General features: G+C 42.1%; 1 long non-coding RNA gene across 1 annotated transcript; it reads right to left on the bottom strand.

Moving 5' to 3' along the window:
• Positions 1-7,754: 7,754 nt before the first annotated feature.
• On the bottom strand, positions 7,755-14,721 carry LOC134481986 (uncharacterized). Its single transcript, XR_010057950.1, has 2 exons — positions 10,650-14,721; positions 7,755-9,474 (listed from the first exon to the last, which is right to left on the bottom strand). It is a non-coding gene; the product is annotated as an uncharacterized LOC134481986 (long non-coding RNA).
• Between the last annotated feature and the right edge of the window lie 216 nt (positions 14,722-14,937).

Raw genomic sequence — 14,937 nt, 5'->3', positions numbered from 1 at the left:
AACATTGTTGAGCAAATATTTCACAGATAAATGGGTGAAGTGTCATGCAGATATATGTCTAAGAGTAATACAGCTATGTCTTGGGGTAGATCAGAACCACTACACTGGTTTACATAGTGATTGCATGAGTCTGCACTCCCACAAGCAATGAATAAATTTCCCCCCTTACTATACATTTTTGCCAGCAAGAGCTGTCACTTGTTTTATTGATCTTAGCCATCCTGACAGGCATAAGATGAAATACCGAGTTACATCTCCCTGATGGCTAATGATGTTGAGCATGTCTTTAAGTGTTTCTCAGCCATTTTAGTTTTCTCTATTGAGAATTCTGTTTATGCCTGTACCCCATTTTTTAAAATTGGGTAATTTGTTTTCTTGATATCTATTTTTTGAGTCCTTTACACATTTTAGGTATTAGCCAGCTACTAGATATGTAGTAGATAATAATATTTTCCCATTTATTAGGTTATTGATTTGTTTGAATGACTGTGATCCTCCCATTCAGAAGCTTGTCAGTTTCCTGAGGTCCCATTTATTAATTGTTGAACTTAGTGCCTGTGCTATCAGTGCTCTATTCGAAAAGTCTTCTTCTGTCTCAGCGAGTTCAAGGCTATTCCCTACTTTCTCTTCTATCACAGTCAGGGTATCTGGATTAATGTTGAGGTCTTGAATCTATTTTGAGTTTTGTGCTGCGTGGTAAGTATGGATCTGTTTGGATTCTACATACAGTCCTCTAGTTTGATCAGCACCAGTTGAAGATGCTTTCTTTTTTTTTTTTCCTTTGTGTGTTTTTTTGGCTTCTTTATAAAAAAAAATCAGGTTTCCATAAGTGTGAGGATTTATGTCTGGGTCTTCAACTGAATTCCACTGATCAGTATGTGTGTGCGTGGTGTGTGTGTGTGTGTGTGTGTGTGTGTGTGTGTGTGTGTGTGTGTGGTTTCATATGAAGCTGAAATTTGTCCTTTCATGTCTGCGAAGAATTGTGTTGGAATTTTTTGGGGGACTGCATGGAATCTGTAGATTGCTTTCCCCTACTGATCCATGAACATGGGGAATCTCCATCTTCTGACATCTTCCTCCATCTCTTTCTTTAATGTTTTGAATTTTTATCATATAAGACTTTCATTTGCTTGGTTGGAATTACCCCAAGGTATTGTAGATAATTTGAGGCTAGTGTGAAGGGTGTTGTGCCCAATTTTTTCTCAGTCTGTCATTTGTATATAGGAGAGCAATTCATTTTATGAGTTAATTTTTGTATCTAGCTACTTTGCAGAAAGTGTTTATCAGCTGTAGGAGTTCAGCAGAATTTTATTGTGATTTATACTATCTTATCATCTGCAGATAAAGATGCTTTGACTTCTTTTCTAATGTGTATCTCTCTGATCTCCTTCAGTTGGCTTATTGCTCTAGCTATGACTGTAAGTCTTCAGCTATGGACTTAATGGACTCAGTATGGAGAAACTGGACAACCATGTCTTGTTTCTGATTTTAGTGGAATTATTTTGAGTTTCTATTTAATTTGATGCTGGTTATTGGTTTTCTGTATATTTCCTTCATTATGTTTTGGTATGTCTCTTTTATCCTTAATATCTTCAACACTTTTATCATGAAGGGGGTTATTTCAATTTTCTTGTATGTGTTCAGACTTGCTTTGTGTCCAAGAATATTGGTCAATTTTGGAAGAAGTTCCATGAGGTGTTGAGAAGAAGGTATATTTCTTTGGGTGTTGTGAATATCTATTAAGTCCATTTTGTTTATAATGTCTGTTATCTCCAGTATCTCTCTGTTCAGTTTTTGCCTGGATGACCTGTCTATTGGCAAGAGTGAAGTATTGAAGTCTCTCATTATCAGTGTGTGAGAGTCAATATGTGATCTAAGCTGTAGTAGTTGTTTCTTTTATGAACTTGGGTGTCCTTGTGTTTGGTGCAAAGATGTTAAGAATTGCCAGGTCCTTGTGGTAGATTTTTCTTTGTTAAGTATGTAGTGTCCTTCCTTATCTCTTCTCATTAGTTTTGATTTGAAGCCAGATATGAAAATGGCTACATCAACTTCTTTCTAAAGACCATTTGCTTGGAATATCTTTTTCTGTCTTTTAGCCTCAGGGTATTGTTATCCTTGATGTTAAGATATATTTCTTGGATGCAGCAGAAGGACAGAGTCTGGTTTTGTTTCCCTTCTGTTAGCCTGTGTCTTTTTATTAGGGAATCAAGAACACTGATGAAGAGAGATAGCAATGAACAGGGTCTTTGATTTCTGTTATTTTTTGTTTGTTTTTATTGCTATTGGTGGTGGTAGTGGCAGTGTGTGTGTGTGTGTGTGTGTGTGTGTGTGTTGTGTGTGAGTGTGTGTGTATGTGTGCATATGTTTTCCCTTTTTTGATTTGTGTGTTTCCTCTCTTACAGCACATCTGCCCAGGCTCTTCTGGATTTTACAATCTCTATTGAGAAGTCAGGTTTTTCTAATAGGTCTGCTTTTATATGTTACTTGGTCTTTTCCCTTTGCAGCTTTTAATATTCTTTCTTTGTTCCATACATTTAGTGTTTTAATTGTTATGTGCCAAGGGTACTTTCTTTGCAGTCCAATCTATTTGGTGTTCTGTATGCTTCTTATACCTATTGAAGTATTTCCTTCTTTAGCTTAGGATCATTTTCATCTATGATTTTATTGAAATATTTTCTGTGCCTTTGACCTGGGTTTCTTCTTCCTACATTCTTACTAATTTTATGTTTGGTCTTTTCACAGTATCCCAGATTTTCTGAATGTTTTGTGTCCAGTGATCTTTAGATTTAACATTTTCTTTGACCATTTTATCTATTTCTTTTATCCTATCTTCAAAGTCTGAGGTTTTCTCTTGCATCTTGTGCAGTGTATTCTGTTGTTGAGGTTTGCCTCTGACGATACCATTCATATTCCTAAATTTTTCCTTTTCATATTTCCTTCATTTTGAGTTTATTTATTGATTCTATTCCTTTCACCATTTGTATTTTTGTAGGTTTTTAATGGTATTTATTCATTTTCTCTTTAAGGATCTCTTTCGTATTTCGTATATCGTATCTCTCTTTCCTGCACTTCAACTATGTTGGAATACTGAAGGCCTACTGCAGTAGAGTTGGTGGGCATCTTGTCCTGGCTAAGGGTGTCAGCTGTGGTGGCGGTGACTTTGCCTTCTGAAACATCTTTCTGGTCTACCATCTTTTTTAGATTCACAGTTCAGTGGCTTAGAAAATTTGTTGTTAATCGGTCGTTTTTACCTTCCATCTCTGGTTTTTCTTTTTCACCCTCTCATATTAAAACTTTATTCGGAGTGGACACCAGCTCCTTTCTAGCTTTCTTCCAGGACATTCAACTTCCTGTCTTGAACTTGACCTTACATATGGAATCACGCAACATTTGTCCTTTGTGGTCTGGACTATTTCATTCTGCACGATGTCCTAAGTTTCATCTCTCTTGCTGGACTCGTTTTTGTAATTTACTTGAATCATGTCTCCATGTACTTCAATGCCATGCTGGTCCATGGTGTCATTGTTTTGAGCAGGACGTGTGTGACTTTCCAGGAAGGCCTCAGGGGAGACAGATGCCAGGATCTGGAGAAGGCCCCTCTGAAGTCTGCAGTGACTTAAATGCTAAGACTCTGAGCTCTAGAGAGGCATGTGAAAAGAGTAGAAAGGAAGCTCTCATATAGTATAAGCAGGGGCAAAAGGAACAAATAGTGTGGTCATGAGAGAATGGAGGAATAAACTAACGGTGAGAGTGGACAGTGCCAGGGCCCAGCTGTACTTTTCCAGTGAGTGTGCTGTCCAGGGCTGCATGGTGACATTCTGCTCACTCGGTCTGTCTGTCTGTCTTCTGCTTCCATACTGGCAGTTCTTACAGACAGGGGTGATGGCATCTATTGTGGTCACTGACTTTTCATTGTCTGGCAAAGAGTCATAAAGCTTGGGAGGAAAAAGAGTCACTGGCCAAAGGGCATCTAGTTGAACCCTTGCCACGCCCCAGTGGCACCTGTGGGCTGGCTGTTTCGCTCCCTTCCCCTGAGAGAGGATAAGGACACACTTATCAGGCTCTGCAACTCTAGCAGATCCTGGTTACTGTTCTCTCATTATACTCAGCAGAAGAACCTTGCTATTCCAATAGAAAAATATAGATTCTTCAACATCCCAGACACTCACAAGTCCAATAATCTTAGGTGCAAGTTATTGGTAAAACCACAGCCCTTTCTCCCAAGGCCACAGATCCTATCAGCCTCTCCAAAGTCAGTTTCTTGCCATACTTCATGTGCTCAAAGTTTTGCTTACCAAATACCCACCATCAGGAACTGGGGAATGCTAAAGAGTGAGGTGCTTTGTGTTTTCTCCACTGGGTACAGCTTTGTCTAGTATATGATGTAATTTTGGGATCTCTATGTCACCTGTTTTATTTAGCTATCTTATGTCGACTGAAAAATTGCTGAGTGCTGAGCCTATGAGGTTTGTAGAAACATATGATCAAGAGTCAGTGAGAGGTCTCTATGCTTGCTGTGTGAGCTCCCAAACCCAAGTTTGGCCTTGGAATCCACATTAGGAGGAATTGATTCTATAAAGTTGTTCCCTGACTGCCACCCAAGCTTGCACTCACACGTATGACACACAGACACAAACATGCATAAATGAATGAGTGAATAAACCAGCAAGCAAGCAAGCAAGCAAGCAAGCAAGCAAGCAAGCAAGCAAGCAAGCAAGCAAGCGATGTGTTCAGAAGGTGAAGCAACCTCAGGTAGATGATATGTTCTGCGAGGCTGTTCACATTTGCAGTGCCTTCTCCAATATCAGGGCTACCAGAACAAAGGTCTGGTCACCAGACAGTTCTTCCACCTGCATTTTGAGCACTACTGCTCCATGTCTGCTGAGAAAATATGGAATTAATCACCAGCGAATGAGAGAAAGGAAGCCCCATAACCTGCAGTTTTTATTTTACTATTTCAGTACTTTAGTAATTTAAGATACATGAAGTAGGATGAATGCTGAATCTCCTGCTTGGCTCATGTGTGTGTGTGTGTGTGTGTGTGTGTGTGTGTGTGTGTGTGTGTATGCACATATGCATCTGTATGCAATTATGTGTGTATACATGTGTGGGAACATGCATTTACACATATTTGGAAATACATATATGTGTGTATTTTATTGAATAGCAAACCTGTATTTTTACATTTTGATTTTATTACTATAATCCATAATTATATAATGCCATTTTCGTGAATACATACAGTGCACTTTGAATATAATTTCCCCTCATACCCCACTACTGCTTCCGAGCCTTCTTCTTTCCCATTAGGTCCCTTTGTTCCATATGTAGTTTCTCATTTATTTTAGTTAATTAATTAGTTAGTTAATTAATTAATTAGGGGCAAAGTTTCACTAGGTATTTGTTACCATCCTGGAACTTACCATGTGGACCAGGCTGGCCTTGGACTCTCAGAGATATTCTTGACTCTTCCTCCAAGAGCTGGGATTAAAGGTGCACATCACATTGACCACCAGTTTTTCTTCTTTTATGTCATGAGCGCACATACACTTTTATACATCCTTAAAGTCTAAGACCCATAAATTAGATAAAACATGAGGTCTCTTTATTTCTTAGACTGAATTTGGTAGATATCTCTAGTTCTATCCATTTTCATGTAAATGACATAGTCTTCTTTATTGAGGAAAAATCTGTTATATATAAAATCACATGACCTTATTCATGCCTCTGTCCTTTGACATCTACATTGGTTTCATACCTTATCTATTGTGCGTAGTGCTGTAGTAAGTATAGCCGTGACACATTAACTTGGGGTGTTTTGGGTTAATACTGAGAGGTGGAATAGCTGGGTCATATGTTAGATCAGTTCTCTCTTGTGGAATTATTACAGTAGTTGGACTACTTTACATCCATACCACAAGTGTCTGGGAGTTTTTCCTTTGTTTTATCTCTATCACCATTTGTTGTTACTTGTTTTTTAATGACTGCCATTTTAACATGGGTGGGATGGAATCTCAATGTAATCTCTCTCTCTCTCTCTCTCTCTCTCTCTCTCTCTCTCTCTCTCTCTCTTTCTGTGTGTGTGTGTGTGTGTGTGTGTGTGTATACATGTGAGTTTGTTACTCTGTATGCCTTTCATGTTAGTGTGTGTGTGTGTATGTATGTGTGTGTACACATGTGAGTTTCTGTTACTCTGTATGCCTCTCATGTTAGTGTGTGTGTGTGTGTGTGTGTGTGTGTGTGTGTGTGTGTGTCCCAGAACTCTTGGTTCTCCTGTCTCCATCTCCCAAGTACTATGATTATGATAAACACACCACAGACAGCCCATTGACTCAGTATAGACAGAATCATTAATTCTGCATGTAGCTGTATAGAGGAAGGATGTCAGAAACATCGCTACTCCATACTCCTTTGTCTTAGTTCTTTGGCACACCCACTTGAAATGAATGGCAAAAGGGGCATTGTTTTTTCAATTTGTATTTTCATGTTGGTTCGAGCCTTCCTGAGCAATGGTAGGACAAGATATGACTTTGCCTGTCCTAGCTTTAATTTATACAGCAGATTTTTCTTCTATTCTTCCTGACTCCTTGAGTTTAATATCTTTTCAGTTTTAATTTGCATCAGCTTAGAGCCAACCCTTGCCTATCTGTACTCCATCACCCAGGTTTGAAATGCAGGGGAAACTAAAACTATTAACAACCCAGGGACTTTACATAATAGCACACAGACAGCACTGCTGCCTAGAATACAGAACAGGAAATATCTCCTTTTTCTTGGGAGGGAAAGGACAGCCAGAGGGGCATTCCTTAGCAAAGACTTCATTGCTCCCAAAGTGGGCCTGAAAAGGAATAGCGTACACACATGCAGATGAAATTGGGCCCATTGGGAAACAGAAAGAACAAGAGAGAGAAGGGAACTGAGTCTACTTTTTGTTTTTTCTAACACCCCCCCTTCCCTGTGAGTCATGTTCAACTTGTTGGTGAAAGGATCAGATCTCCTGAAGAGAGACAACTGAGACAGCAAGTTCATGTTCTGAGGTAAGGTCAGGACTGCCAGGTCTGCAACATGCATTTCAGCTCCTGATGTGAAGTCGGGGACAGGGAAGGATGAAAGACTCTCTGCAAAGAGAATCAGAAAACAAATAAAAGTGGGAGGTAGGATCTCCAGGATGCCCTGTTACTGGGCATGATCCAGGTATTGTCTTTGCGTGTGGCTACAACCCTTGCCTGTCTGGCCTTGGCTACATGGCTTTATGGTGTCAGAAGGACACACCTGCCATAGACTCTGGAGACCTTAGTCCTCTGTCTTGTATAACCTATATAGTGTATGTGTGCATATATGTGTATGCATGTGTAGATGTATGAGCACATGTGTGCATGGAGGCTGGAGATTGACTTTGGAACTTTGGATATGTTCCTTTGTTTCTTTCTACCTTTTTTTTTTCTTTTCTTTTTTTTCCCGGTGCTGGGGACTGAACCCAAGGCCTTGTGCTCGCTGAGCTAAATCCCCAACCCTGTTTCTTTCTATCTTAACCTTGAGATGGAGACACTGAACCTGAATCTTACTGATTATGCCAGATTGCCTGGTCAGTCAGTCCCCAGATCTTTCTGTTTCTCACTCTGCAGGGCTGGGATTACTTCTGTGCACTACTGTGCCTTAATCCTTAACATGCTTTCTGGGGGATCCAAGTCAGTTCTTCATGCCTGTATGGCAAGCACTTCATCATTTAATCCATCTCTGCAGTACATGACACGCTCTTTCATATGTTTTATTCTCAGTGCCAGGCAAAGTTTAGATGGCAGAACTTTACCTTTCCCATTTTTCTTAACACCCCGACCCCCATTTCAGGACCCATCTCTTTACTTGCTTGATAGCTCAAGGTCGGCTCTCAGGATTACGTAACAGTTTTGGCCCCACATTTTTCCTTTAAAGGTGTTTCTCATTTCTTTGTTGCCAACACTACATTCTGTGCCAGACTGTCACTGGGGCCAGTGTCATCCAAGCCAGTTCCCACTTTGCAAGACAGATGGTTGCTTGTGCTTCAAGACTGTGGCCCATGACAACTAGTCTTGTGACAACTGGCAGTGAGGAGAAAGAAAAGAGTTGGCAGTTCTTCGGGTGGCCTTGGAAGGTCTGGGACAAGAGAGAGAGCAACTCGCTGCATTCCAGTCTTTTGAGGCAGGAAAGGGGAGCAAAAGGCTGAGGCATGGTGTACTGTTCATGACAATGATGCCAAGGTTTGGTTTAAAAGTCTTGAGCACGTTGGAGGAAGGGGGAAGAATCCTGGGCCCACAGACCAGCTCTGCATTGCCAGAGCCTATGGACTGGTCATTTCCATGGTGCTGGTATCCTACAAGACTGCAAGGCTGCTTGGGGCTCTGCTCTATCCCAGGGGTCACAAAGCCCTCTTTAGGACTGAATTTCCAATGAAGAAGTTGGCCGGGCTGCATTCATATTAGCTGCAATAATTACGCTAACATTTGTACACATACTGAGAAGGCTCATTTGTACCACAGATGCTGGGTGAGTCTCGGATGCTCCAATTACAGGACACATTTTCTCATGAACTGACTGCCAGAAAATGCCCTTGTTGTTATTCTGACAACAGGAGCTTCCTCGTTAGTCTTCCCCTTTAGAGTAGAAAGGAGGAGGAATGAAGTAAAAGGCTATTGCCTCCTTCTGCTACGAACATGACTTAATTCTTCTAAGACTGAAGATGCCTAATGAGGTAAGTGCTGAGCCCAGAACACACAAAGGGCATTAAGTCTAGCTTATGTGGCTGTTCTTGTTAACAGAGTTTCCATGTGGTACCACCAAAGTTTTCATAAGTGACACTCTATGTAAGCCAATGCTAAGACACTATGATGAGCCAATATTGATACATTATTATTAAATGTAACCACCATTATCTATAGCACAGGAAATAGTTTCACAGCTCTCAAAGCTACCTCGCCTTCCTCCTGTTCCCTCTCTTGCTCCCTCCATGTTTGCAAACACAGGCAAGCATTCTTTTCTTTTTTGTGAACTTGATACATGAGCACTATATTTTTACCAGTCCTGACCCTTCTCCCTCCTTCTTCTATGTCCCATCCTTCCTTCCAGATTCATAATATCTTCTTTAATTAATATTTTAAATGTGTATGTGTATGTAATACGCATGTATATAAGCATGTATGCACACATGTATATGCAGCCTACCAACTCTGCTTCTTACTGTCCACAAGTACATTTATTCAGAGTTTAACTCCTTGGGATTGGACAACCTACCTAGGAACTCATTCCTTGAGAAGACGAACAGATTCCTTCTTAACAGTCGTTGTCAGCATGTAACTCTTCCTCTAGGCATGGGACCAGGTCCATGTTGGCATGCCAATGGGTGGGCCATTGTAGTGATCTTGTTCAGACAACAGTATTTGTGAGATTTCGTGGGCAATTTCTTGCTGTGTGCTCTCAACTTGACGGAACCTAGAGTCACTGAAGAGGAGGGAATCTCAGTTGATAAAATGCCTCAGAAAGATGGGACTGTGGGCAAGACTATAGGGCATTTTCTTATTTAGTGATGAATGGGGAAGGGCTCAGGTCATTGTGGACAGTGCCCTCTTGGGCTGGTGATCCTGGATTCTCGATGAAAGCAAGCCACAAGGAGAAAGCCAGTGAGAAGCACCCCTCCATAGCCAGTATATCAGTCCTGCCTCCAAGCTCCTGCCTTGTCCTACCCTTGATTCCTTCAATGATGAACAGTGATGGGGAAGTGTAAGCCAAATAAACCTTTTCCTCCTCAACTGTCTTTGATCTTAGTGTTTCATCACAGCAATAGACAAGCTGTCAAGGCCTAGGGGACATTATCTAGAAGCAGATGTCCTGGGGCTCTTGCAATCTTTATGGCCTCCTTTTGAGATTTTCTTTACCTGAGTCTTATGTGTGGGGATTGCAGTGCAAATGTATCAGTTGGAAGTCAGTTATTTTCTCCATTTTGACTCAATAATAATCCCCATCTGTTACAAAAAGATGAGAGGTCAGAGCTACATTTATCTATGGGTCTATAAGGACAGATATTTAGATATTTAGAATACAGTTAGATATTATATTAATACTCCTTTCCACTCTCTAAATAGCTTTGGCTTTTCTAGCATGCATGTGTGCATATTTGTGTGTGTGTGTGTGTGTGTGTGTGTGTGTGTGTGTGTGTGTGTGTTGGAATCATACAGGCCAGTTTTCTCAATTTGCACCTTTCCCCCCTAATTTTGGCTTTTCTTGTATTCAGCCCTTCATGATGGAGCCAAGACTCGTCCATCCTCCGTGGTCATCCAGGCATAGACACACGCTGAGAGGCCGTGATGTACAGGATAAGAAGGTTCTCATTTAGTAAACAGAGTTGATCTGCCATCAGCCCAGAGGGGAGAGAGTACATCTTGGCAGTTCCCCTTTAATCACTGTGCTTTTGATGAGGAGCCCGGGCGACTTTTATCATTTAAGCCAACTCTCATCTGTTTCTGATGGCTTCGAATAATGGAAACGAGAAGAAAACAGCTTTTAAAAATCTCTTTGAATATAGGACACAGGGACTAAGAGTGACCCACATTCACCTGAAACAAAGCTTCCCCTCAGAAGTGGGGTGGCGTTGGTGTGATGAAGCAATGACTACAAACCTCGAGACTCCATGCCCCAGGGCTCATGTGGTGATGGAGAGGACTCTGGCACTGTTGTCTCCTAAAAGCACAGGGAGAGGAGGGGACCATGTGAAGGATGATTCAGGGAAGGGCGAGCCTGTGTACCATCTTGCTGAGTTATTTGTCAGATTTATGAGCACTGGTGGCACTTATCAAAAGTGACGTTTATTGGGTGTGAAATGTTCTCATTTGTTAGATAACACAAGCTGTTTAGTATTAAAGCGACTTTCACATGGTACAATCTCCTCTGTCATTAAAGACCTCCTAGGATTAATTACTGAGATCCATGCCCGGATGCCTAGATGCCTCCCAGAACCATAAACTTATCAATCACATATGAGCCAATTGCCAAGACATTTTCTTCAAAGCCACTGTCTTCCTGTAAGAGGGGTGAGGACAAGGCAAAGAAACAGCCAGTGCGTATAAGTGCTCCTGGGAGACCTGAGCGCGTGGCCTGGGTCAAGGCTGTCCTGCTTCCTCAAGCCTGAAGCTGGTTCAGCTAGACCTAGTAGACAGACACTCAGCCGCTCCAAGTGTTCTAGCACAAAGGTCTCTATTAGTTACTTACTCTACTTCTGCGACCAAATACCTGACAGAAAGCTATAAAGGAGAAGCATTTGTTCTCCTCGTGGCTTCCGAGTTCCAGGCCGCCCTGGCAGGGAAGGCATGATGACCTTCACAGCGGAGGAATTGTGCAGCTAGGCTCTTCTCACTTCACAGCATCAATCGAGAAACAGAGAGAACACAAAGTAGGCGTAACGTCCCAGGGGCCACTCCTAGTAACCTCTACCAGCTAAGGCCCGCATCCCAAAGTTTCCACATCTCAAGACAGATGCCAACAGCTGGGGACCAAGTGCCCATTAAACCATGACGGGTGCTTTCCTTGTCATTTATCACTCCTTTGGGGTTACATGGGTCATCCTGGCACATGGTAGGTCCTTAATAACGGTGAGTGACAGGAAACGTCTTGTCCTAGATTACAAAGGACTCTGAGTGCTAGGAACCCGGTTTGCTTTTTCTGAATCTGGCACATCTTGCCTTTGAACTTGTTTTTTAAAATACTTTCCCAACACCATGACTCCTTAAGTCACCAGAAAGAGTTTCCCCTACAAGGTCAGGTGTAGAATGTGTGGCCACCAGCAGGTGGTGCTATTTTCAGAAGTTAGTGAAACAGGAGATGGAGGCTGCGAAGGAGGAGCCAGATGTGGGGTTTTGGTGTTGTTTATTTTGTTTTGGTTTTTAGGTGGTGGTAGTGGTGGTGGTGATAGGTATCTTCCTTTGTCCCTTTCTCATCCTCTGTTGCCTCCCTACCTAAGGTGAATAACTTCCTCTACCATGGTCTACCATCAGAACCCGAGGCTCAGAACCGTGGAACCAGTTTACTGAGCTGTGAAACCGTGAACCCAATAAATCTTTCCTCTTCGTAAGCTGTTTATCCTCAGACCTTTTTGTCACAGGAAAAGCAAGTTTGACCAACACAGGGGCCATAAGAAAATACCAAGCTCAAATGTAAGACAATTTGTCAAGGCATCAAAAGTACTTGCAACGAAGGGAGAGTTCACTCTAAAAACCCTGCAATTATTGCTAAGAACTCCAGGGCACAAGAAAAAATGAGTACCTAATGCCACAAGTTGGATGAAGGTGCTCACGAGGAAGAAATTTTATGGATATCTAAAATATTGATGTGTTTCAGTTAATAAAGCTGTTGAAGGCCAATAGAAGTATCCCCTCGACCACAGTGTAAGCTGTGCGGTTTTATTTTCACACAGACACCATCTCCACCACCACCACAGACCAAGGCATGTTACCTTTTTACTTGGCTGAGAAAGTCTTTCCACTGCGTCTGTCCACCCTTGCTGTAGTGGCCCAAACATTCCACAGCCACTGTTTTAAACATCTTATTAGCTTGTTGAACTTAAGTACAATGCAAAATAATCTTCTGGACCTAGCAGGCTCTCTAAGATGCAGCCCTTGAGTGCTTCCTGAATTCATTGCTAACTGATATCCTCCTAATTGTCTTCAGCCACCCTGAGCTTCTTCAGTGGACCATCTTACTGACGGGTCTTTGCAATATGTGTGGGAGAGTGTACATTTTTCCTTTACCCTCCCACACAACCGGACCAGTTCTTCTGCATCCTTCCATGTCTTCCTGATATCATTGGAAATGTGGCCTCTCAGCTAGGGTTTCATTGCTGTGAAGATACGCCATGACCAAGGCAACTCTTACAAAAGAAAACATTTAATTGGGGTTAGCTTACAGTTCCAGAGGGTCAATCCACTATCATCATGGTGGGAAGTGTGGCAGCATCCAGGCAGACAAGGTGATGGAAGAACTGAGTTTCACATCTTGATCAAAAGACACCAGCAGGAGACTGGCTTCTGCAGGGAGCCATCAGGAGGGTCTCTTCCACACTGGGCAGAGCTTGGCACTAGGAACCCTCAAAGACCACGTACATAGTGATACACTTTATCCAGCAAGGCCACATCTGTTCCAACAAAGCCACACCTTCTAAGAGTGCTACTTCCCGTGGGTCAAGCATATTCAAACCACCACATGTGGTTTCCTTAGAGAAGCCACGCTGACCTCACGACCTTAATCGGGTTCTTCTATTTATTCTTTCTTAGTAGTCCTATCTCCTTCCTTCACAGTACCTATTATTTGTGGTTTACTTTTATGTGTGTTTATCTCTCACCTTTCATCTCTCACAGGCAGGGAGTGTTGTATTTACTGTGCCAACAGCACCTAGCAGCTCAGCGTGGTGCCTGACCTTAGACCAGGCATCTAAGAAGTACCACTCTGTTGCTTGGAAGGAGGAATATGTTAGTGGCTATTAAAAAATAGGGGGAAAAAGCTTTGTTTGTTGAGATAAGTTATTTGCTGTGTAATATAGGTTAGCTTAGAATTCATAATACTCCTGCCTCTGCCTCCTAAGTGTTGGGACTACATAATATGTACTACCATGTGCCCACAATATGATGCATTTTTAATCTTTCCAAGGGGAGTTTATCATCCATTTGCGTGTGTGTGTGTGTGTGTGTGTGTGTGTGTGTGTGTGAGTATGTGACTTTTAGTTTGTTTATTTATATAGGTCTGATACTCAGGGAAATGTTTGACCCACAGATGTTCAAATATATAAACACAATTATCTGTTGGCTGAATGGTGAGCAGAGGTATCAGAGATATAAGACTCTTTATTTGGAAGAACTAACCCAGTGGGTAAGTCAGAGTAGTGACTTGAAAGAGGCTTTGGAATGGAGTTGGTATTGTTGGAAGGGGGTGTCATGAGCAGTCAAGGCAACCAAAGGCAAAGGAAAATCAGTTTAATAAAGGTCTAAAACTAAGTCAATGCATTCTGAGACAAACTAAGCATCATTATACAGGTCTCTCAGGCAAGCACAGACAACCAGGATGAGCTGCTCTTGGTACAAGTCTGTGCGCTTACTCTGTATAAATAAAGGAATGGGAGGTTTTTTTTTCATATCTGGGTCATTAGGTCAGCTGGTCAGTTGGTTCCTCCGAGCCTGAGCATTCCTGTTGCACAGTCCAGTTCTAGAGTCTTCATAACCTAATGACTGATGGTGGCCACCCTGCCTTCCTACAGTCATGATCAGGTTGCAGAGCTCAGTCTGGATGTGTCCCATGTGGGGGCAACACCTTATTTTTACCTCTGGATTCCCTGCTTTCATCTTAGCAATCCTTCTACTCTTATCCTATGGAATGCAGGAAATCACTTAGGATTCCCCAACCCCATGGACCCCTAAACCTTGCATGTCACTGGCATTGAAGTACTGAAGGAAACAAAGTGATAAAGGACGGCCCAGCCACAGACCACACACAGTGCCTCTGTAGCCTGTGCTTGGTTTCCCCAACCTCATCTATATTTCCAGCCTCTGGCTTACCCAGAAAGTCTTTCCACGTCTCCTTCCAAATTTCCCTTCTCCTCCAGTCCTGGAAACACTGAAGAGCTGAAGCAGCTCCATTTGTGTTACTGTAACAGGATACCTGACACTGGGCAGTGTAGAGAGGAAAGAAGGTGCTTTGGCTGATGGCAGCTCATCGAACACAAGAACCTGTCTATGATGTAACCTGTCTATGATGTAACCTGTCTATGATGTCAGAGAAGTGGAAAGGGAAGTCATGCATGGAACAGGGTGTGTGTGTGTGTGTTTGGAGCCCAGAAGTCAACTTGGGTAGTCTTTCAGGGGGCCATCCACATTATTTTTGGGGGGAGATGACTAACCCCGAATCTTATCTATCATTTTAAAC

Source organism: Rattus norvegicus, chromosome 15, assembly GCF_036323735.1.
Source record: "Rattus norvegicus strain BN/NHsdMcwi chromosome 15, GRCr8, whole genome shotgun sequence".
Lineage (NCBI taxonomy): Eukaryota > Metazoa > Chordata > Mammalia > Rodentia > Muridae > Rattus > Rattus norvegicus.
The sequence above is the reverse complement of the archived record's forward strand: the minus strand, read 5'-3'. Positions and strand labels throughout refer to the sequence as shown.